Source organism: Sminthopsis crassicaudata, chromosome 2 (assembly GCF_048593235.1).
Source record: "Sminthopsis crassicaudata isolate SCR6 chromosome 2, ASM4859323v1, whole genome shotgun sequence".
In the NCBI taxonomy this organism is placed as follows: domain Eukaryota; kingdom Metazoa; phylum Chordata; class Mammalia; order Dasyuromorphia; family Dasyuridae; genus Sminthopsis; species Sminthopsis crassicaudata.
In genome coordinates, this window is record NC_133618.1 from 299,760,158 (window position 1) to 299,784,057 (window position 23,900).

A 23,900-nucleotide genomic window follows, 5' to 3' on the forward strand; every position below is an offset into this window, starting at 1 on the left:
TGAAAGTCAATTTTGCACTCAATAATTCTCTTTTTTTGACTTTTAGAACTTTTTTTTTTATTATAATAAATGCAAATACAAAACTTTGATGGGAAAAAAAACAACAAAATAATAAAAACCACATGTACAACAAATTCAGAAGCAATGTTTCCACAAAATGTAAGATATATTATTGATGGCAACCAATGTCAAATCTATTAAAATAGAAACATGAAGTAAAATAATAGCACTTAGTGTGAACCTTCACAACTTACAAAAGGGAAAATATTGAAACATAATCTTGAGGTAGATGAATCATATTTGCAAATGTTACCTTTTGCACTCAATAATTCTGATCTCTTCATATAGACAGTATTATTTCAATTTAGGGAAGAGAGCCATAACCTTGAGCTGTCAGGCACATTTTTAATAAAAACATGAATGCAAATGTGAAATTAAACAACATATCAAGCTAATGATATTATTCTTTCCTTCTTTTTTTAACCCTTTAATCATCTCTCTTAATAAAACAAGATAAAGACCTGTATATTGTCCTGAAAGAAATGATAACTTAATTTACAAATCTTGTATAGTCACACTCCCCATTACTCCCAGAAGCAAAAGCAACAAATAAGAATGAAATAGTTAGTTGCTTGTCCGGTACTCAGGACACATGATTATTTGTGCCAGTCACACTAACAACAGACCTCCTACAGGGAAACTAGGCTAGAAAAGTCTAGACACTAATTGGCAAGACCAATTACATCACCAGAGGAACCATTTAAGTAATTAGCAAGCATTTAGAATCACAGATTTAAAAGTTGTAGAGACTTGAGTCACATCTAGTAAAACCTCATTTTATAAAGAACATGAGAGAGAAACTTGCTTTTGTTTACTCATATAATAAGTAACAGAGGAAACATTTGAACTCAAGCCTTCCAATATCAAATCCAGTACTCATTTCAGTATATCATGCTGCCTGAGCATTTATAATAAAGAAACAGGTACTTCTTAGGAAAAGAAAAAAATAAATTAAAGACAATGTCTTCACCTTAAAAAATCTTGTAATCTAGTTATTTTATTGGGACACAATCACTTCCTTATTCATGTAACTGAAGAATAAAAATATTTATACAGATCCAACATAATAGGATTATATTTATATTTTCTAACAACAAATAATTTTGTGCCAACAATAAAAGTCACTATAATTGTGTTTCATCAAGCAACCTAACAGGTAAAATTAAGCCTGAGTCTTAGAGATCCCATAATCCAACCATCATCTCTCACTCTCATTTTACCACTGAGGATATTGAAACCCAGGGTGGTAAAATAATTTGCCTGAGCTCCAAGCAAACCAAAATTCAACCCAGATTATCTAACTCCAAATCCTGGTCTCTTGGGTAAAATCCATTGAATATAATTTTTCTCTTCCATATGATTAACACTATCATAGATGACTTACAAATTCTAATTATTAAGAGGTTAGGCAAGAATAAAAATCACATTAGATAATATTTTAAAACCTATCTTCTATTTTAATTTTTGGAATCAGATTGGTGGTATCAGTATCAAGAAAACACTAATTAGTATGCCCAGTTGAATTTCTTCCAGAAAGATCAAATATGCAAATGTTTCCAAAAACTGAGCTATTTTTGTATTACCTACAAATTTTCCTTCCACAGGACAACAAAGAGAAATAGATGTAAGAAGAACAAAGCCCAAGAAGGCCTAGATTTAAGTCTTTCTTTTTTCTTACTACCTAACAGGTCTTTGAATATATGATTTGGTCTCTTTGAGCATCATTTTTGACATCTGTAAAAGGAGGATGACTATATAAAGCCCTGCCTCCTTCTTCCTAAGGAAATGTGAAGTATTTTTTAGCCATAAAGTGCTACATATATATATCAATGATGATGATGATTATTAAATCATGTGGACAAGAACGTTTTGGATAGTTTTTTTAACAGTGTTTATACACTGGTGATCACTGATCAGAAATTTGGTCTCTTTTTTATGGCTAAGGGGGTGGGAGAAGAGTCTTTGTTTTTAATTTCATTAGTGATAGGAATTTTCTGGTAAGGAAATATTCTTTGCTATTACCTGTCAAAAGCTATTCTGCAATATATAGTCTTAGAGAGTTGCCTGGGGGCACTGAGAGGTCAAGAGATTTGTCAGAAGCTGCAGCACTTGCTCAAGATTTTAGTTTAAGTCTTGTTTTTAAGTCTATTAAGCCACTTCACCCGTCATTTGCGTGGCTATTTTGTAGAAATTAACTCCAGTGAATTCTATTTCTCCTACAATTATTATCCTCTTTCTTTTTTGTACCTGTTTTCAAAAATATTTTTATTGTTTTTTTGTTGTTGTTGTTTTAACATCAGCTATATGTGCTAATTTATTGTTCTCCTTTCCCTTCCCATTCATCCCTTTTAAAATGAATTTAAAAAAAAAAGAAAAAAAGTTTAGCAAAATTAACTCATCAACTACCTCTAGTATATGGTCCCTTTTCAATGAAAAAGATAACATTTTTCTAAACAGGAAAACTAAAAAACATAATTGCCAATTGCTTTACTGAAAATTAGTCAGCAATTTACTGGCAAGGCAAAGATTAGACAAGCATGACTTAATTGTGATCTGTCACTGACCCATTTCACAATTCTAAAGAATTTAAGCAATGTAAAACTCATGCCGAGAAATGACTATTCACATATTCAGCTACACCTATCATATGACCTACACAATGAATTCTTACATGATCATTTAACTGATCTTTCCCACAAAAAAATAGAAAGGTTTATACCAATGCTACATAGGTGATGCTAAAGATGAATAAATAGCAGCTGGTGACTCACCCAATGAAACTGTTTTTAGAAGGAAGGAGTAGAGGAAGAGGTGGGGCTGGCTCACATTTATTCCTACAGACTGTACAAACATGTAGTCTGCCCCAGGTTACTTATTAACACAATAAGAGTAAAAAAATATACAAGGGGCCACATATTCATGATATACAGTCAGTAAGCATTTTCTTTGGGAGGCTAAGAGAGTATTAAATCAATAAAATGATAATCCCAGGAGCCAGAATTGGCTAAATCTTGGCATAAAGTAACTGTAGCACAGCAGACAAGCACAAAAGGTGAGATATCTCCCCTACTCCATTACAATTCCAGATCAGTCAACAGCTCCCTCCTTATGGCAATGCTAAAAACCCTTGGACAAGACAAAAATAACTTTCTTGAGCTGCGTTCAATCAGATGAAGTTCAGACTAAAAAGAAATATTTTAAAATCTTTTATCACCCAGATCATCTTTGAAATGGAAGCTCTCTCATTCTATGTCTAGTTTCTCATTTAAAGTTTTCAATTTGGTTCTTTTGGCATTTTCATCTGTCTGTTGTGTTGCAATATAAAAACAAAATAGGTCTTTACAAGAGTTACTTGCCTTGACACAGGGATCTAATATTAGTATAGTGGGGCTATAATCACAGAAAGAAATTTATCTGCATAAAACCACTGCTAATGTGCTTTCACTTAATGAAATTGAAGGATACATAAAAAATGAGATTTCCAAGTAAAATCTTCATGGTTACTGTATGGTAAGGTCAGGGTAAAAGTTGGCGAAGCCATGCCCCAGCAAGCAAACAAAACTAATCAGGAAAAACCTCTGACAGCTGCAGTATCTTTGCAATAGCCATTTTTGGAAATGCCTGCACGTCAGTGTCTGCTCTAAGTGCCAATTAGAGTGACCAAGATAAGTTCTACTTTTTTTTTTTTTTTTCCCCAGTCAGCCAGAAATTGGATGACAAAGCAGGTTTCCTGCCCGAAATCTGCATGTGCCCATTTCCTGACACATAGAGGGAATGTGACCTAAGGCTTTTTTTCAATGTCATTTTGAAACCAAGGTCAACCAGTGAACTTCCTGTTTGGTGATAAAAATCAGCAAATCTAAAACAGAAGCATGAGTGTGAAGCAAGTCTGAGTCTATCTTGGAATCAAAAAGACCTGGATTCAAGTGCTACCTTGGACACATACTGGCAGTGGTAAACCTGGACAAATCCCTTAACCTTTGTCTGAATTTCCTCATCTGTTAAATTTGTTAATAAGAAAACCTGAGTCACTAATGGCCATCTGGTAACAGGAAATCTTACAAAAGGAATTTTCTACAATAGTGATATCATGGGTCCAGAATAAAAATGAAAAGTTAGATGGTAACTCAGACCAAATAGAAGACAAGAAGCATAGAAAATAACTTGCAAAGGCAGCAATATGAATATGAACTTACAAATTTAAGAGTATTATTGAAGAACTAGAAAGAATATTAAAAAGTCCAAGTTTATCTTGCTTTCAAATATGCAGATAAAGGTAGAAGTTCTCTCAAACTACTAGGTTTGTATGTTGTATAGGCTTTCACAGTCCTGTAATTTCAAAAAAGAATTAAGCTATAAAAATCAGGACATTTCCATATTGACTCAATTTTATCTCCATCTTGTCAGAGATACTTAATAGCAAAAACTTAGTTTTCTGAAATGCTTCTGTGCTTCTTCTCAGAACTCAGAAAACTGGAAAGCTGCATTTCATAATTATCCTTTGAGCAAAAATACTAATCTGTATAGGTCTGAGGCCTTATTGTTCATCTGCTTCTTACCAGAATCACATGGCTCAGTTTCAAAAATCCAGACTTCTTCTCTTGGTGCCAGAACCCATGTAAGAGGTCAGATATTGCCCAAACATTTGAGCAGCTACCTTTAAATAACCATTTTAAAGGTTATTAAACCATTTAAAGTTAAATGGAGTCTGCTAGTTGAGACTTAACCATTTTCAGATAGGATCACTTTGACCCAGCTAGGATTGTAACAGATGTCCCTGAAGTTCCCAGCCAATACTCTTGGTCACTTCAAATTAATTGAAGAATTTAATGACTTAGGTTGTAGCAACACAAAACATATAGTATTAAATAACTTGAGTCAATACTACCCCTCTCCAACCTCAATTTATGCTCCATGGAAATAAAAAAGAACATTTTCTTCTCCATCAGAGATGGACTTCTGGTACTTAATATGAAAAAAATTTTTTTTTTCCAAAATGGTCTTTTCCCAGCAGTAAGCAGTTTGTGATATCAAAAGGCAAAATTTTCCAAATATTATGTAGATGAAATCTGGGGCTTCCTTATTACCTCACTTTCTATAGTGCTTCAACCTACATACATGCATTTATATGTGCATATATGTATATACAGAGACTAACTTGATATTTGGATAATTATTTGTACAGTTTGTATTTCAACTTGGTCTTCATGTATAGTTAGTTATACTTACTCCTTTTTACATTTAATGTAGATTTCAGTGAGAAGATTTTATAGTTTTCCATGATAGAAGATAGAAAATAGCACATAAGAAGTAGCACACAAGATGAGAAGTACACATAATTATTTGACCTTGATGAGCAAGTCATATGTATAAGTGAAAGCATGATACTGGATAGAATCATCTTCAAAGCTCCTTTCCAGCTATTTTTTTTACAATCACCAAAAGGAAGTTTGGCAGTTCTATAGTAAAAACAAAATCAAACAGACAACCCAAACAATCTATAAGCACTCCCAAAACAGTAAGAGAATGAATGGAGTCTCTAGTCTCTTGTGGAGGCCCTCTGTGCTAGATTCAGACAACCAGTGAGAGGCAGTGAAAAAGATAATGCATTTCCTGTTATAGGGTTTGAATTCCAGCTCTCCCTCTTTCCCTACCTGTATGACCTGGACCTGCCTAAACGGAAATAAAATAGAAGAAGCTAGAATAGATGATATTTGAGGTCCATTCCAGCTCTGATCTTATGATTTATGTGGAATAAAAAACCACTTTGGACAAAAGAGGGGAAATATCCAATCACAGAGCCTTCCAAATATCCAAGTGAAATCATCCTGATTTAGGACCTGTGAAGAATCAATCATATCATTCAGCATCTCTTTAAACAAATTATTTTGCCAAAACAAAAATCCCAAATACTTGAGGAATGTATTTCACTATAACTAATTGTTCCAATTTGCAACACTCGTCATATACCAGCATGCTATCAACTTGTTTTGTAACTCAAAGCACATTCACTTGCTTAATAATTTCAAAAGTTTTTGTTTTTGTTTTGTTTTAAAGGGGAGTGGGGAATCTGTGGCCTATATTCCCACTATAAAATGCTTAGGAACAGTTTAGTATTCCCTTTTCCTAGTTAACACTTCAGTGAGCACTCATTGTCTAAGACAGGCAGGAAAAACAAAGTATTAATACAGATCCTGCCCAAAGAGATTATAATCTTCCATAGAAAAAACCTGAGGGAGAAGATAGCATTATGATGAATGGAGAACAGTTTGGAGAACAAACCTACCTCCCTAACCCAAAGGTCAGAAAGAGCCTGAGCTCACACAAACATGAAAGGGGATGTTCTTCACAGGTTTTGAAAGGAAAAAAAAAAAAAAAAAAAAAAAAAGCAAGCGTTCCCTTACCTTGCATGTTCCCAGGGCAAGGACACAATACAGCAGTGTTAAACATGAGTACAAACATCAGCAGAGCCCTATGTCAAGGGTGTAACTAGGGTGGGGCCAATAATAGTTCCTATACTCTAGTATTCCCTGGGATATGCAGCTGCAGACCAAACACATCAACTCTGACAAGGTTCATAAAGCTGCTTTCAGAGCCTGTGTTAGCTGGCAGCTGCAGAAGCCACTAGCTACTGCATAGTAAGTAATTCTCTGCTTAAACCAGGCAGAAGCCCAGTTTGAACAGAGAATCTGGGAGAGGTGCCGAAAGAGGAATTTCTCCCTTCTGCAGCTCTGGAGGGCATATTGTTATATCCTGCAAAGCTGCAAGGAAAGAAAGATGAGTGATATATTCTATAAGAATGTACCTAAAATCTTTACTGCATATAGTAAGCACTCTCCAAATAATGATGGTAACCTTGAAAATCATAAAATTAATACAAATGACAAAGTTAATATAAGAAATATCTTGTAGTGAAGACCTTTAGCCCATTCTGAAATCATATATGTATGTTATGTATATATATATATATATATATATATATATATATATATATATATACACTTACAAATTTCCATTATGTTTTCAATGTTTACCCTGCCAATGATTAACTTTTTAAAAATAGGTATAGCTCAAAGTACTTAAGACCTTGCTTAAGTCCTTCCAAAGCCTTAAAATTTTGTACCTTCATATTCCCCATCCCTCATTCAAAAAAGTGTCTTCAAGTGTTCCACAAGTATTCATCATCCCATTTTTTAAACTGCTGTGATAAATAAAAAATGAATTATAAATATACTATTGTTCAATAAAGGGGTTAAGACAACAAAGCAATTTAATTGTCTAGCTTGATGGGCCCTCATTAGTTCTGATAACCAATTTCTAACAGTAACCATGGTTCTTTTGCTACGATATTCCTTGAAAAATAAATGATCATGTTCCCTGAGGGATAAATAAATAAATCATACTGCATAGATAATGACAGTCCTTCAGTCTACAAGATCCAATCAATAGCCAAGAACTAACTCAAATCACCACTCATTCTTGAAACATCCATATAGCCACTGTCAGGTTTTGATTAGCTTGAATAAAGAGTCATTTTTCCTTTTCTCCCTTGGCTCCCTAAGGGTTCCCTTCTTCTTCTCTCTCTGGGGTGTTCCAATCAGCATACAGCACTTTTCTCTCTCAACTGTCCATAATCTCCAGGGAACTTCAGATTGTCCTCTTCCTATGATAGCTAAGAAAATAACTAAAAGCTGTGACCATGAATTCAAGCTATGTGTATCCTGGGACATGCTCTGGGCAATCATCCCCAGGATAAAAAGAATGTCAATCCAATCTAGGGAACACCTAGAGATTCAAGAATGAAAGAGTTCTCTTTCTAAAAGTTCATCCTTGAAATACATCTAAATTTTGTTTGTGAGCTTGAAGCAATCAGTATCTGAGAGCTAGATGGATTATCCCAATTGATCAACAATGTTAGTGACTATAACTCACCAGAAGCAACAATTTTCGATGAGATTGAATCTTCTGCTAATTTTTTTTCTAGTGAAATAAGTGCATTCCCTTCCCTACTTACAACCTCCATGTAATTATGCTTCTTAAAGATACTAAAAATAATGCATAAAATTTACCTCAAAAAAGAAAAACCTTATGGTAGGCATTCGGAATTTTAAAACCTTTTTAAGGCCCTAATATCAATATAATAGCTATAATTAAAGGAGTATTAAAAGCAAAAATTTACTTCAAAGGTAACTCCATTTCCAACATCTTAATATGTTTACCTTCTACTAACTCTTCTGCATGTTGCTTTTCTGAATCCTATTTCTATATATATGATTTCATTTATTCAGAAAGATGTCAGTTTCTTTTGTGCTTGTTTTTTATATTTTAGGTGTAAGAGAAAACAGAATGAATTAAAATCCTAGAGATTGAGAAGTAGAACACCAGATTGGAAAAATTATGGAAATAAATACAGAGGAAACTCTTCCTTACTTTATAATCCCACATATATATTCATTAAATTTATACAAAACTCAAATATAGCCAATGATAATATTTGTATCATTCATAAAGCATATTTAAGATGGGATGTTAAAAACCACACGGAACTTTTAAGTATCCCAGAATAGGAATAGACAAACACACACACGCACACACACACACATACATACACATATATCATAAGGAATATATCTTAATGTAATCTTCTAAAATGTATATATATATATATACATGCATATGTGCATATGTTTGTATTGCCACAATTTAAGAATATGGAAAATCTGAAGGGTCCAAAAGGGCAACCAAAATTGTGAAGATTGTGCTACTTAGGGGGTTAAAGAAGTTGGACAATGGGTAAATGTTAGCAAAGGGGTCAATTCATGTAAAATGTCAGGAAAATACTTTCTATTAATTAGAGCTGTTCAAAAGTGAAATAAACCATCTAAAAAGGCCTTTTTTTTTTTGTTTTGTTTTGTTTTTGTTTTTTTCTTCTTGGAGATCTTTGAGCAGAGTTTGGATGTTTACTAGTTAGGTTGGCTAAAAGACTATACTGCTTTCATGTATAGGGTACACTAGATGGCCATTGTGGGCAGCTAGGTAATGCAATGAATGGGGTGCTGGGTCTGGAATCGGATGACCCATCTTCCTGAGTTCAAATCTGGATTCAGACACTTAATAGCTTTGTGATACTGAGCAAGTCACTTAAAACTGTTTGTCTCAGTTTCCTTGTCTGTAAAATGAGCTAGAGAAGAAAATGTCAAATGACTCAAGGCCTTTGTGAAAAAATCGCAAATGAGGTCACAAAGCTCAAAGATGACCAAAAGGATAGAACAACAAAAGATAGCCACTGAGATTCCTAACAACTCTTAAATTCAGATTCAGAGTGATTCAGAGTATCCACAGAAATGATAGCTAAGAGTAAACAAAGCAATGAAATAGAAGCCCTAAGAGGCTATGTTAACGATAGCCAAAACCTATGACAAAATGGAGAACACAGACCTGAGAATCAATATTTATCAAATTCTCTTTCTTATCCTGCCATCCATTTTTATGTGTACATATTTCTTATATGTAACTCAGAGAACAGTTACCTTTTTTTTTCTGGTAAGGAACAGAGCTGACAAAAAAAAGATGATCATAAGTGTCAAAGTCTAGGTGGAAGATAGGGAGAGAGCATCTGATTGTAGATTTATGGAAGAAAAATATACCATCTTTAACCCTTAACTCATTTGAATTTTGAAAAAGTTATTTCTAGACTGTCCAATTTGTTTTCTATTTTGTTTCTTCCTCGTACCTCATTGGTTTAAAAAAAGAAAGGAAGAAGAAAGAGACAAAAAGAGAAAGGAAAATAAAGGGAGGGAGAAAACAAAGAAAAAACAAAAAAAAGGATGAAAAAAGGAAAGGAAAGGAAAGGGAAAAAAGGAAGAAGAAAGAAACAGAATGAGAAAGAAAAGAAAAAGAAATGCCATGATAATGGCTATTTTTTACAAAAGCTTTTCATTTTTTATACATTTGGGAGGAAAAAAAAAAAAAGAAAACACTGATATTTATCAAATGCTGAGGACATAGTGTGTATGTGCCTACGACTGTATCATTTCCCCATTTTATACAGAAAAAAAAACTGCCTTTTTTGGATGAAATGGAAAAAATTCCATCTTGGAACAAATTTCTCATACTAACACAATAAAGTTACTTATGAATATGAATGACCATGAAGCAAAAAGAGGAAAGTTATGGAGCCAGGGAAAAGTTAAAGAAAATCCCATTTTTCTAAAAGGAGTTTACTGCTTTCCTTTCTTTGGTCACTTTGGGTGCAGTCAATTCTTGTCTAATGACAACTGTTAGAAGTCATGGATAACACCTGGTTCATCTTTCAGCCTAGAAATATTCAGTGTAGAATTCTATGACTTTGGTTGCCTTTATGTGTATTTTAAGTTGTCTGACATTCATTTTCAAATTTCAGTTCAGTCCATTATGTACCCAAATCTAATCCCCACACTTTAATATCTTCCTGTTGCACTAGGTGGCAGTACTTGAAAGTAGTTAAAATAAGAGCATAGCTTCCAGGGTTTAAATAACATTGAGGACTTCACTTTAAAAAAGCTAGAATACATGTTTGTCGGAAGTAACACATATAAAAAAGAATACTGGACTTACAACCAATTAATAATAGATTTGTTTTTCAATCCTTTCAATCATGGCCAACTTTTTGTGACAAGATTCCAGGTTTTCTTGGCAAAAAAAAAAACAAAAAAACAAACAAACAAACAAACAAAAACAATGGATTTGTTTGCCATTTCCTTTTCCAAGTTATTTTACAGATGTGGAAACTGAGGTAAATACAATGAAGAAATATGCGCAGCGCCATATAGCCAGTAAGTGTCTGGAGTTGGATTTTAATTCAGATCTTCCCAGCTTTAGGTTTCTTTCACTATATTACCAAGGTATCCCCATAGACTTGGGAAGGAGAGGCAGGAAACTTTGAAGTCATAGAATCCAAACTCTCTCATTTTATAGATCAGTAAATGTAGAGAAACTGAAAAGTAAAGCTACTTGAGGGGAGATAACACCTAGTGTCTCTTTTTGTATCCTTAGCACTTAGTATAATTCCTGGTAGATAGTGGGTGCTTATTAAATATTCATAAATGAGCAAATTAATTTGCTCAAGATTATACTGCTGGTCACTAATACCAGTTTATAAATCAAACTGAGGTCCTCTGACTCTAAATTCAGTGTTCTTTCTTTTAAGTATATCATGCTCAGTAAAGTGAGCGAAATGATCAGAAGGGTCAAGGCTAAATGTGGATGACCAGTTCTGGCACTTAATTAGACAACCATGGGAGCAAGTTAATTAAACTGAGTCCCAGTTTCTTCATCATAAAAATGAGCAAAGATGTGTTGGTAAATGTTTAACAACTGGCTCTCTAAAACTTTATTACATCACATTTGTAAGTTTAATCTGCCTGTTACAATTTTCTTCATTTTCTAAAGTCTAGACAATGAACAAATGAATGAATTAAGCCCACATTTGTATCATTTGCTGATTTCCAAAATATAAATGTTCACATTGAAAAATTTAACAACTGACTTCTCAGTCAATAAGAGCTGACAACAGCAAACCCTTGAAAAAAGGAATAATAATAATAATTATACTACTTATTACAGGATGATTGTGAAGAATGCTCTTTAAAGTTATTATTAAAAATCTCATTGCAGGAATAATGATAATCTTGCATTTATATAGAATTTGACAACTTATGTGACAGTTCTTTACAACAAGTCTGTAGGAAAAATTCAAGAATACCTTTAAAAATAAAAGGATAAGATTTTCTGTTATAAATGTTCCTTTGAATTCAATCTTCAAGCCATATTTCACTTTAGCAATGTGTGCTTCTATCAAAAGCATGTTCTAATTGGTGGAAGCAGAAAGCTTCGATGACTCATATTGGTTCAAAATAAATGTTTCTTATTCATAAACATTACAGAGATTAAGATACATCATTAATTTAAACTAAACATTTCCATGGGCTTGGGAAACAGGTTGTCTTAAGAAAAATCTGAATGTTTTCCAACAGGAGTAAAATATTATAAACATGGAAATAAATGGATGAAACTCTGAGAAATCACGATCTCAGATAAAGGTAGAGGGAAGTAATTATTTACAGCAAAAATGAGAAAAATCCACAAAAAAAGTCTTTCAACATTGACCCTTCCCTGGCTCATTAATTCCAGCCTAAATTCACTACTGCTGAGAACATCAGGCACTCTGTTCAGCAGACGCCCACCTGTTATTTAGCTGAATGTGCCTGGCACCTTGACATTCTATGGATTCTAATCAAAACCTCGTGTAGAATGTCAGCCTTAGAGTCCAAATCGAATTCCAGCCATAAATACCTGGAGAGGGAAAGGGAAAGGAAGAGATGTCTAAATATCTAGAAACAAAAAGGTAAGTACAAAAGAGTCTTGCTGTCATTTCTAGAATAAATGCAGATATACCACATTATAGATTATAATTGAAACACAATGGCATTAAAATATATCCTGACCTAACTTACTAAACAAATATTAATTCAGTTTTTTCCCTTATCTACATTTTAGTGGGCTTTCCTCCTTACAATTGCTTATTTGCTTTAAAACTTAATTCCCAACTTAGAAGGCCTGTTCTATTGAGTTCTGACCAGGCTGAAACCTAGAGGAATTATTATAAAAGAGTTATCATTACTAATATATAATCTCATCTTTCTCCTGTATTTTTCAATGGAATCCAGGAAAAAAACCACCCTGGGACAGATTGAAACACTTCTTTTATTCTTTTAGAATCAATGTTCTTTGGACTATTGCACAAGTGAATAAAATGACTTCTTTTTGTAATTTGACAAAAGCATATTACCATTATTTATACAACACTTAAATGGATTATATTATTTGATCCCCAAAACAGTCTCTTGAGATAGACATTATAGGGATAGGGATGATATTATCATCCCTATTGTTTAAAAAAATGAGGAAATTGACTATAAAACATTATACTTTCTATTATTCTTTTTAGTTTTGCAATGCAAAGACAGGCACAGGAAATGGGACCCTTTAATAAATTTCAGCTTGATTTCCACCAATTCCACAAATCCATATACCCTACTGGAAATCTCCCACTGACTTCAAAGACACTTTTCTATATTAGAAGAACATGCAATTTTCTAGGCTATGAGAAATTCATTAATATTTGTATTAGTGAAGAAGAATTAAGATTCTCTTGCAATGAGATAAATTTAAAAAAATAAATAAATAAATCAAACTTGTCTCTCCAAAATCTATCGTCTATATACATGGATATATCTGATAAGAAGATGTAAAAGTCAAATTAAAAATGACTTCTTTCAACTTGCTCTGATATTTTTACAAGTATGGAAGATATATCCAGAAACCTGATGTACTAGATTTGATACCAAAAGATCAAAGGATCAGAAATTTAATCCTAAAAGGGACCTTAGAGACCAAATAATATCACCCCCCTTTTCTCACAGATCAATAAATTGAGGAAGAGTAGTTAAGTGCCTTACCTAACATTATATCATTAATACATATCTCCAACAGAGTTTAAACTTAGATCTTCCTGAATCCAAGTTCAATGCCCTATTCACTATAACAGTGATGTCAAGCAAATCTTATTTATATCCAATTAATAATTTACATAGCAAAATGGCAGAATTTCACTCTCAAATACAACCGATTCTTTTATACATTGGGATTCAGGGAATTCAGATCCTTTTAGACATTCCTTATCCTCTATCCCATTTTTGAGGGGAAAAAAAAGATGCAAATGTCCTTCCTGCCATCAATAAGTTAATATAACAGAGTTCATAAAAGAGACCTTCCTTCAAATACAGTTTTTTCACTGGGACACAGCATATCTTCTCTGGACATTGACTTTAACTTTCAGAGAACAGGTTGGAATTACTGCAGGAAGTCACGACTAAGCCTTCTCTTAAGTGCCGAGCCACTGATTTACAAGATGATATGAGGACCACTGTCATTCAGCTATTCATTCTCATTTCAACATCAATCAGTAATCATCTTCTTTATCACCACCATTATTACTCAAAATGAGATGCTCATGTCTGATAATAACCTTTGTAATATTCTTTAAGTCCTCATGGTTGAGGCTGTAGTGCCAGAGGTTTTATTTCAGCAAAACTCACAGACTCTGTTCTGAAATGTTGAAGAGTATTTGAATAATCCCATACTCAACTGATGTGAAATTTATTTGTTTAAAACAACACAGTTTAGTGTCCTTCTTATGAAGAAACAATACAAAGGGGCCTCAGGGGTCAAGATAAAAAGAAACCAATCATACAAATAAATACATTTTTCTGGCCCTTTCTCAAATTCTCCAATGAAAAATTCTTTTGAGGTATTGCTAGCCTTGCCATTTGCTGAATAAGGGCCAGAATCTCTCTCTCAATCGTCTTGCTTTACTCCAATTGACAGTAATGGAAGTTGCACATGCATATTGAGGGCAGGATATAGTCCTCAGAGGCTAATAAAGAGAATGAAACAGAGCATCCTGCCTAGAAAGCAGAATAGCAAAAGGGAAACTCAGCTGCAGGGAATTAATGAAAATCTATGCATTCTCTCTAAAGGCATCAACCAAGAGCTTGCAATTGGAATTCTCCTCTTGATGTATGTACTTAACTCTCTCTAATGTCAATAGGAGTTTTGTAGCTGAATCAGAAGGGGGAAATGGATCAGTATGTCATTTAAAATGAATCATTTTACTGCCTTTCCTCTCATTTTTATACACATTGACAGTATATAAAAATACATTTAAAAAATCAATTTAGCCTTGTAGTTTTCAGCCCCAAAGCAAAAATAGCCACCAGGATGATGCAATTCAATAACCTTTGAATAATTATTTAGATAGGGTCAGCAGGATAGATTACTGAATTTCTCAAGATTGAATTTTTCATTTGGGAATCCACCAAAGAACACTGCACTTCAAAAACTCTTATTTTGAGACTTGTTTTCATTTTTTTTTTTTTTTATTATGTTATTTACCAGAAGAACTGGAATTTAAGAACATCTCCAAGAGACAAACTATGTCAACTGGGAATCAAATGAACATTTTTATTTCAAAGTAAGATTATACTATCAGCTTATGATTACTTATATTTAAAGTGCATTTGCTGAGATAGGAGAAATAAATTACCTATTATCAAATAGATTTCCCTGTCAACTGACAGGCTTTGTCCTTCTAAGTGCTGTGATGAGTGCTTCATAATTTAGGACAAATGTCCTGAACTATATTTAGAAGAATAACAATATTTAAGAATATGTACATATACTGAGAGCATAATCATTCCCTTCCTTCCACCGAACATCTTGTGGGCATGATGCAAAGACTCCTGGGCAACATAACTAAAATACTTTCAGGGTGTGTCTGCAAAGACTTTTCACCACTGCAACAAAAACAATGCACTCAGTTTTAATATAGAGAGCAAGATTTATGCAGAGTGTGCCAAACATGCAATTACTTTTAAATATGGGGACAACCATGCAATCTGAAATAAGTTTTAAAAACAAAAGGACAAATGACTAAGTAGATACCTCCTATTCCCCACCCCCACCTCCCAAACATATATGAAGTGCTCTGTTTGAACAGCACTTCAAGCATGAAGGTTAGATAGATTTTAGGAATCAGATTTTCAAAAAATAAGCTTCAGCTCTCCTTGAAAGGACATTTCAGGCAAACAATATGCTTATTATTTTTTTGAAGACAAAAAGTGTTGAAAGCTTTTAAAAACATGTAAAGGATTTTAGTTTGCAAGCAATGAATAAAATAACAATAACAATAGCAATGTTTTAGCACTTCATAAATGCAAGTTTGTCTACTGTTGAGAAGTGGATAATTTTAGGTTAATTGTAATGCCTTTGCTTCTTACTGAAGGCTTGAAATTGTGAAAATTAGAATCATGCTAGTCAGAGTTTGAAAAGTCAGCTGATAAGAGTAAAGAAAAGATAGGAGTTCCTGTCCTCATAGGAGACAAGCAAACCTACAGAATACTAATCCTCCTGAATATGAATGAAAATGAAGTTGCTTCCAGTGAGTTTGGCAACTGGCATTTAGAAGCTGCCCCCACCAGATAGCATTTCAAGAACAACACAGATTGGGAGTGACTGAAGATCATTGTGCAGTGATTATTAGTCACTGGTGAAATCAATGGTTTGCCTAGTCAGAAGAAAGACAAGCAAGTTAGCAAATAAGCAAGTTTGCAAATCATCTGTGGTTGCCAGCAGAAGTATCCTTACCAAGTCTTGTATAACCCAGACAGCTGCCGTTTTGACGGCAGATGGTGTCAATGCAGAGAGATCTGAGATGGAAGAGAGTATACTCTTTTACATTCTAGTGATGGTTTCATGGTTTCAGTGAAGCCCTATTGTAAAGGTTTAGAGACTGAGGTAACTCCTCAGCTAATAACAGGTTTCTTTGGCAACTTAACTGAAGTATTCATTAAGCAAGCAATCACGCAAATAAGCAATCAACAAGCATTTAAGTGTCTGTTATGTGTCAAACACTATAGGGAGGTTCTGAAAATACAAGGGAAAAAATAATCACTGCCCTCAAGGAGCTTGTATTCAATTGGGGGGGGGGGTGTACCCATAAATATATGCAAATCTTTTCTAAAAATACATTTGGATGCAAAAAATGTTCCATCCCAGAGTTTTGGTTTGGTTTGGTTTTGTATTGTTTTGATTAGTTTTTTGTTTTTTTGTTTTTTTGAGGGAGGGGTTGTTTTTGGTTTTTTATTTCTGTGCAAAGGGAGAAAGGGTTCAAACTACAGGATGATGAGCTTAGAAAAAACTCTGGAAATTCATTGTTGAAGGAATTTGAGGCCTTAATAAGAGAATATTCTGAACCAGCATACATCTTCCAAAATAAATCATACTAATTATTTTATCCTCACTACCTTTGTGGTCAACTTGACTGGTAGGTAGGGGAAGGGATGCTAGGCATAATATACATGGATTTAAACAAATTATTTGACAACATCCTTCAGTAAATGCCATGAACGAGATGACAAGATATAGGCTAGATAATAGAATGGTTGGGTGGATTCTGATGTGGATAAATAAATGATAAACAATGGATAAATATCAAGTTAGAGAAGTCTCTAGTGGTATGATTTAGAGAGGAAGTATTACTGGCTTAAAATAGTTTTGAGACATCTTTGGGACATCTCGTATTATAATAATAATATTTAAATGATATTTTGAACACCAATGTGTCATATTTAACACTTTAAACATGCAAAATATACTCATTATTTCTTTTGATCCTCAGACTACTTTTATTATTACCTGTCCTGTTAGAATACCCCGTTTAGCTAATGGAATATTTTTCTAAATACAAATTCACTTGGTCTTCTCTACTTTGATGGAATATAATTAAATGCTGTCAAAAAAAAAAATCTGTTTCATTAAGAAAATCTATTTCATTTCAAAATCTCCCAGGAATTTAGAATGAGAATGTTTCCCTCTTTCTATGTCCCATCACAAGCACATTCCTGCCCTTTCTAGTATCTCTCTCCAAGAACACATATATACACACAGAATAATATTTTTGAGAAACCTGTTTCTTTTGCATATATATACACATAAAAAATGAAAATCAGAAATGTTGCAGGGCTTGGGGAACGGCATACTAATATACTGTTGGATCTGTAAACTGATCCAAACACTAAGAAAAGCAATTCGGGACTATGTTAAAAAAAAAAAAATTAAATTTAAAAAAAAAAAAAAAGCACTAATCTGTGTATGCTCTTTCACCCAGTGGTACTGATGAAAGGAGCCCTGAAACTCACTCTCTCTGACTTTGAGGGTGAGCCATGAGGTAAATAAAGCACTTGAGAAGCTCCTTGAAGAGAGATTTTTCTTGAACCCTGCCTCTGTGAAAGACCCACCCCAGGGAAAGTAGTTTCATTCTGTTATGTAGGTGGGACCAGTTGAGTACCACTCCTACTTAGCCAGAGCTGGAGATTCCAACCCTATCTTTAGGGAATTGGAGATTAGCCCAGGGACACTCTTTAATTCCAAGATTTTCTATTCTGAGTCCAGTTTAAACTGCACCCAGCCACCATCAAGAGCTGCACCCAGCTTCTAACCTAGGTTTCAATTATAAAGAGACAACTTGAACCTCAGTCATTGCAGAGGATCTAACATGCCATGCTATGCTATGCTAAGGAGCCTCTTTCTCCCCTTGGCATAGCAGCAACCTTCTGCCTGCTGAAATGATATTCTCTTTCAGCATTACCTCCTCTTTATCACTTTCTCACCTATTTCCCTAACAAGATTTTATATCTCTCTGTTGGGATTTCTCTGTAAGAAACTTTACTTCTTTGTCAGGACCTTGCCACCAAGGAATTCAGTCTTTCTATTCATGCATAGCAAAGGCTGACTTCCCAATGCCAATAATAAATTTTTTGCCAATCTAGCTTTTTGGGTTCGTAAATTCCTTTATGAAGGACTTCTGCGTTGCCAGAAGGGGGTTCCCACAAGTCCCTGCCTGCACGGAATCCTAGGTGGATACAACCCTGAACCTCTTCATTTGACTCCCTGATCTCTAGAAATCCCAAAACCTCATCAGTACCACTACAGCAAACATATCAAAAAAAGCAGGAAAGACCTCATAAGTATATAAATATCATGCTATATGGATGACATGGAATATAATTGTGCCATTAAAAAAAAATTGATAAAATGGACAGGTTCAGAGAAAAGTATGAAAACTTCTATGATGCTCTGAGCAGAGGCAGGAAAATATATACAATGATAGTTACATCATAAAGAAAATCAACTTTAACTGACCAGTATTCCAATCAGTATAATTATAAACCTTGACAACCCAGAGGAATGAACTGATCTCCTCCCCATATGTAAAATAAAATGTACATTTTTGGACATGGTCAATATAGGAATTTGCTTTATTAGACAGTATGTATTTATTCTGAGATCTCTTTTGTTGTTTTGCTCAGTTGTTCAGTTGGGGAAAACTGGAAGGAAAAAAATAACTGCTTGATTAATTGAAAAAAAAAAAAAGAAAATGCTTGCTATGTACAAAAAGTAAGCAAATTCTTAAAAAATAAGGATAAAAGCAAGAGGAGATTTTTTTTTTTCTTCTTTGGGAAACAGGGACAGAAAAGAAAGAGGACAAGAATAGGGATCATCATCTCTGTTCTCAGCCTCCTGGCCTATCTATCCTCAATGAGCTTCCATTTTCTCTCCAACATTCAAAGTCTCCTTTTGTTTTTCTCTCCTTTATGGAGAAGAGGAACTCAATTTCTAGCCAGTGGCTCTCCAAAGGTCATGTCCTAGCAAAAAGTCTAATTATAAACAGCAATTTGGGTTGGGAGGCATTAGCAATTAAAAAAACCAGGGAAGGGCTTAATGGAGAAGATAAGGAAGGAATAATGAAAGATTAGATTTAGTGAAAATGTAGGAGAAAAGCATAATAAGCCTGGAAATAAAAGTTATAAAGCAAACTAGCTTTTGACATTGAACAAAGTACTTATCCACACTGGGCACTTACTTGAATTCTTAGTTATAAGGAAGTTGGATTGGAGGATTTCTAAGGTACCTCCCAATTTCTAGCATCCTTTGACACAACATTTCATTTGAAACATTTATTGCTTGACTGAAGAGCACAGTTAGAGAAGCTTTATCTAAATTCTCATAGTTTTTAAACCAAGATGAATTGCTATTTAGGATAAGGTGACTGTGCCCACACAAGAAATTTTTGGAACATTTTTCTGCATAGAATAATGGCTTAATAGGAGCCATGTGGTTAAATTCCTCTAGATTGAAAAGAAAAGGCTTCAACTTATTTGGGGAAGTAAAGTGAGAACAATTCAAGCATACAAGGCAGTTCAGAGACAAAAACAAAACCCTTCTAGCTTTCTCTCTTCACTGGTCTTTGTTGTTTTGAACATATACAGATCCCATGGGTGGGAGCAAAAATCTTCAAAGATCACCTAGTCAAATTCATTTTCATCTACCACTAGAACATCTGCCAAAAGTAATGGAAAGCCTAGCCCTGTTCTTTCTCAGATGACAAAGAGGCCATATCTGGCAATCCTAAATAAAATATAATTCATGCCAGAAAGATCAAAAGGGTAGCAATGGCACATTATAAGTATTAATGCCAGCAGAAACTAACCTATGGCCCACCTACAAAAATCTCATTAACCACACACTCAGAATAGCACTATTCCAACCCCTCCCTCAGGAGACCATGGATGATACATAGCAACAAAAGACAATATAGTTCATTGATACAAATAATATAAACTTAATTCATTCCAAAGAGCACTCAGAACTGGCCTGCTTCTAATTGCAATATATATTTTTTGTCTGAGGTCAAATGCTTAAATACAGCAAAGTTATCCTGTTGCACATGGAAACTGTCTAAAACATTATTGCTTCATGACCATTGCTTCAGATGAGGAAATAGAGGTAAAGGGGACTACTGCAGATAAGTAAGATAAGTGGTAAAGCCAAGAATAGAACTAAAGACACTTGATGCCTGAATTTTCCCCTATGTTCTAACCACCAAACAATCCCCCCTTGCATTCTGTTACTCCAACAGCTGCTGGGATTCTCAGCAGAGGCCCGAGAAGGAGTCATAGAGGTTTTTCTGTCCTGAGCTAGAGAAAAAACTCTTGTCAATGTTTTTCTTTATATCAGTAGATAACTGCTTGGGTACCTTTTTTAAGAAAGGAGAGGAAAGATACAAAAAGGAGGAGAGGAAGAAGAGAGAGAGGAGGGAAGGGAGAGAGGAGAGGAAGAAGAGAAGAGGGAAAGGGAGAAGAAAAGTGGAAAGAGGGGAGTAAAAGAGAATGATGGAGAGGAGGGGAAGAAGAGTAAAAGGAAAGAGGAAAAGAGAAGGAGAAAGAAAAGAAGGAAATGAAGAGACTAAAAGAGAGACTATGGAATAAAAATGACGAAAATGTAAGAGTTATGACAAGACAGTACATGCATGACTGCTAAATATGCAGTACTATAAATGAGTGCTAATGAATCCAGAGGAATAAAAGATCACTTTAAATTTTGGAGGACTATGGGGTTTTTCATGGAAGGTGGAAGATTTGAGCTGGGTCTTAGAAAATTTTTAGGATAGGAGTAGGTGAAGAAAAAAAAATCCTAATGTATTATTTGCATGCAACAATAGCTTAAATAGTCAAGAGGACTAATATAAGCCAAGGCAGGAGGGTATAGTTTTCATACTTAAAGTCTATTAAAGGGACCCAACAGGTCAGTGTTTGGATTAAAGGATGCTATAATCTTTAGGATTTAATGCAATATAATGTCCCTTGTGCACAGTAACTTGAAATGAATTGAATTAAAAAGATGAATTGGAGCTTTATTTTGGGAGATAGGGAGTTTATTATTTATTCTTCCTACTGTTGTTTGTCCTTAATTTTTGAAGAGTATCATGAATAGTGAGGGAAGGCTGTGCAAAATCACTTGCCTCCCTTTCCCCTCCAGTGTCATCTAGGTCCAGTGACAAGGTACAAAGCAAGATGACTGGAAATAACCCTGAGAATGGGAGCTCTTGGCCTTTTTAAGCTAAGTCTTTCACAGGCTTCAATTTGACTGAGATCATATTCATTCAGTGATTAAGGCTAGGTAGCAATTAAGGAGGAAAATTTTTTCTTTCAACTAGTCAATAACAACAACAACAACAAAAACCCCAATAAATAAATAAATAATATGGGAGGGGGAAGACCCTCAGAGTTTCTGGCTAAAGCAGAAATGATTGCTATTTACATTCAATCTGAGTCAATCAGGACCCAAATAATGACCAAATGGAGCTTGACCTAGAACCTGTTGGTGGCCAATTAGAATCACAATGGTTTTATTTAGTCTAAGGCCTAATCCTTAAGAAAGAAATCTAGTCAGTAAACCTCAAGATGTCTAGGGAGGGTTCAGAGGGACAAAAGAGAAAAAAATGATTTTAAGAGCATCTGTAGGGAAGGGTCCTTACTTATCCTTCCTAAATTATTTGGTAGCAACTAATGCTACTTAAGTAGGGGCTAAACCTGTGATTGAGAATATATACAGAACTTTCCTTATCAATGCAAATCTAAATCGTTTTTAGAATTATAGTGCAATAGGATTGTCCTGAGCATTGAGAGATAAAGTGATTTTGTCTGGGGTTATACAGTCAATGAGATTATAGTTAGATAGAGTACTGGGAGTCTGGGTCTGGAGTCATAAAGATTCCCTTTTTTTAGTTCACTGCTAGCAGTATGACCCTGATAAGTCACTTACCCCTATTTGCCTCAGTTTCTTCATCTGTAAATATATGATGAAGAAAAAAAATGGCAAATCATTCCAGTATCTTTGCTAAGAAAACCCCACATGAGGTCATGAAGACATGACTGAAAATAACTGAACAGCAATATAGCCAGTATGTGTAACTTAATACTCAATACAGGTTCTTCTGGCTTCATGGGCAACTCTCTATCTACTTGGGTCCTGATGCCTCTTAAAAGAATCAGATAGAAAGAACTCTGAAAGCAGAAAAGGACATGAAACATTTGATATTTCAGAGATTGAAAATTTAAGTTCAATAAAGTGTAAACTCTGCTGTCTTGACAATAAATACAAGAGGAATAAGAGAACCATTTACTCTTTCAATCCCCTCATTATTGGTTGAGATCAGCCCATTATCAAGTATAGATGCCAAAAAAAATATAAACTATTATATTTATCTTTTCATGAAATCTAAGAAACTATCTTCTGCAGTAATCTTCAATACTTGTTCCTTGAACTTTTCTTCCAGTTCTCAAAAACTCTGAAGAAGAAAATTGACATAGATTGGAGGAGTCAGATATAGTATATAAGATATAGACTATCTACCCTCCCTCCCTTTTCTCAAGAGATCTACTACTATATTAAGTTATATTGGTCACAGCTGCTAACCATGAAGGGTTAAGCAGAAATTTAAGAATCAGCACTCTTTCAACCACCTAAAAATTTGAGAAGAATCATGAATAAATTCCTCTCTTTTTCTGATCAAATTTATTGAGGCCAACTTGGATAGAAAAAATATAACCACTTCAATTCTGTAATTCCAGAAAAGGCTTCAAACCCACATGATAGCAGTTCTTAAAGTGACATGCTGCACTATAAAACTGAATAACCAAGAACCATCCTAGTCTGAAGAAAACTATACCTATTTATAAACCACCTTACCCTGGAGCAAAACAGACAAATATTTTTGTTAGTTTAGAATATTTAGGATGTCATGAGGGACAAAGATAGAATATTGTCTTTGTAAGATAGATGCCATTGTAAAATATCTGATTTTAACACTCAGCTGAATTAAAACAGATACTTTGTTCATATCACAGAAAAGTATTACAAACACTTGAAACAGTAGATATTTTGATATTTAACTTTTTTTTTATTACTCTACTCCTTATGTTATGAAAAAAACTATAGTAGAATATATAAAAATGCCAATGATGATTTGAAAAAAAAATAAAAGGATAGTTAGTAAATAAATATAACATAAAGAAATACATTTACTATAAAAACCAGATGCCCTGTGCTCCATTTTGCCTTTAAGTGTACTAATTAAATCATGCCTATGCAATATTTATATGGGCACCAAATACAAGGATTTATTTAGCTGCTCTTAGTACTCTATTTAGGATTGTAAAGGAAACTGAATTTTCAATCCACATGTCAAAAGTAAAATAGAAGATGCATGCTGTCTGTTTGGTATTCAAATAATTTAATGAATAATATGCAACATCCACATACCATATTCTAGAGTTAGAATTGGAAACCTTTTCATAACTTAGCCTTTCACCTTTCAAACTTGATGCCAATTTGACACA

The 23,900-nt window shown here is 34.2% G+C and overlaps 1 protein-coding gene across 8 annotated transcripts in view; it reads right to left on the minus strand.

Annotated features, from left to right (window-relative positions):
* The window catches only part of FLRT2 (fibronectin leucine rich transmembrane protein 2), a 112,063-nt gene that overhangs the window by 43,629 nt on the left and 44,534 nt on the right, over nt 1–23,900 (minus strand). For 4 of the 8 annotated variants that reach the window (XM_074289822.1, XM_074289821.1, XM_074289823.1 and 1 more), the window contains exon 2: nt 12,285–12,393. The exons of the other annotated variants lie outside the window; for them this stretch is intronic. The gene's annotated coding sequence lies outside the window, so the exon portion shown is untranslated. The remainder of the gene's footprint in view (nt 1–12,284; nt 12,394–23,900) is intronic. 8 annotated transcript variants of the gene reach the window in all.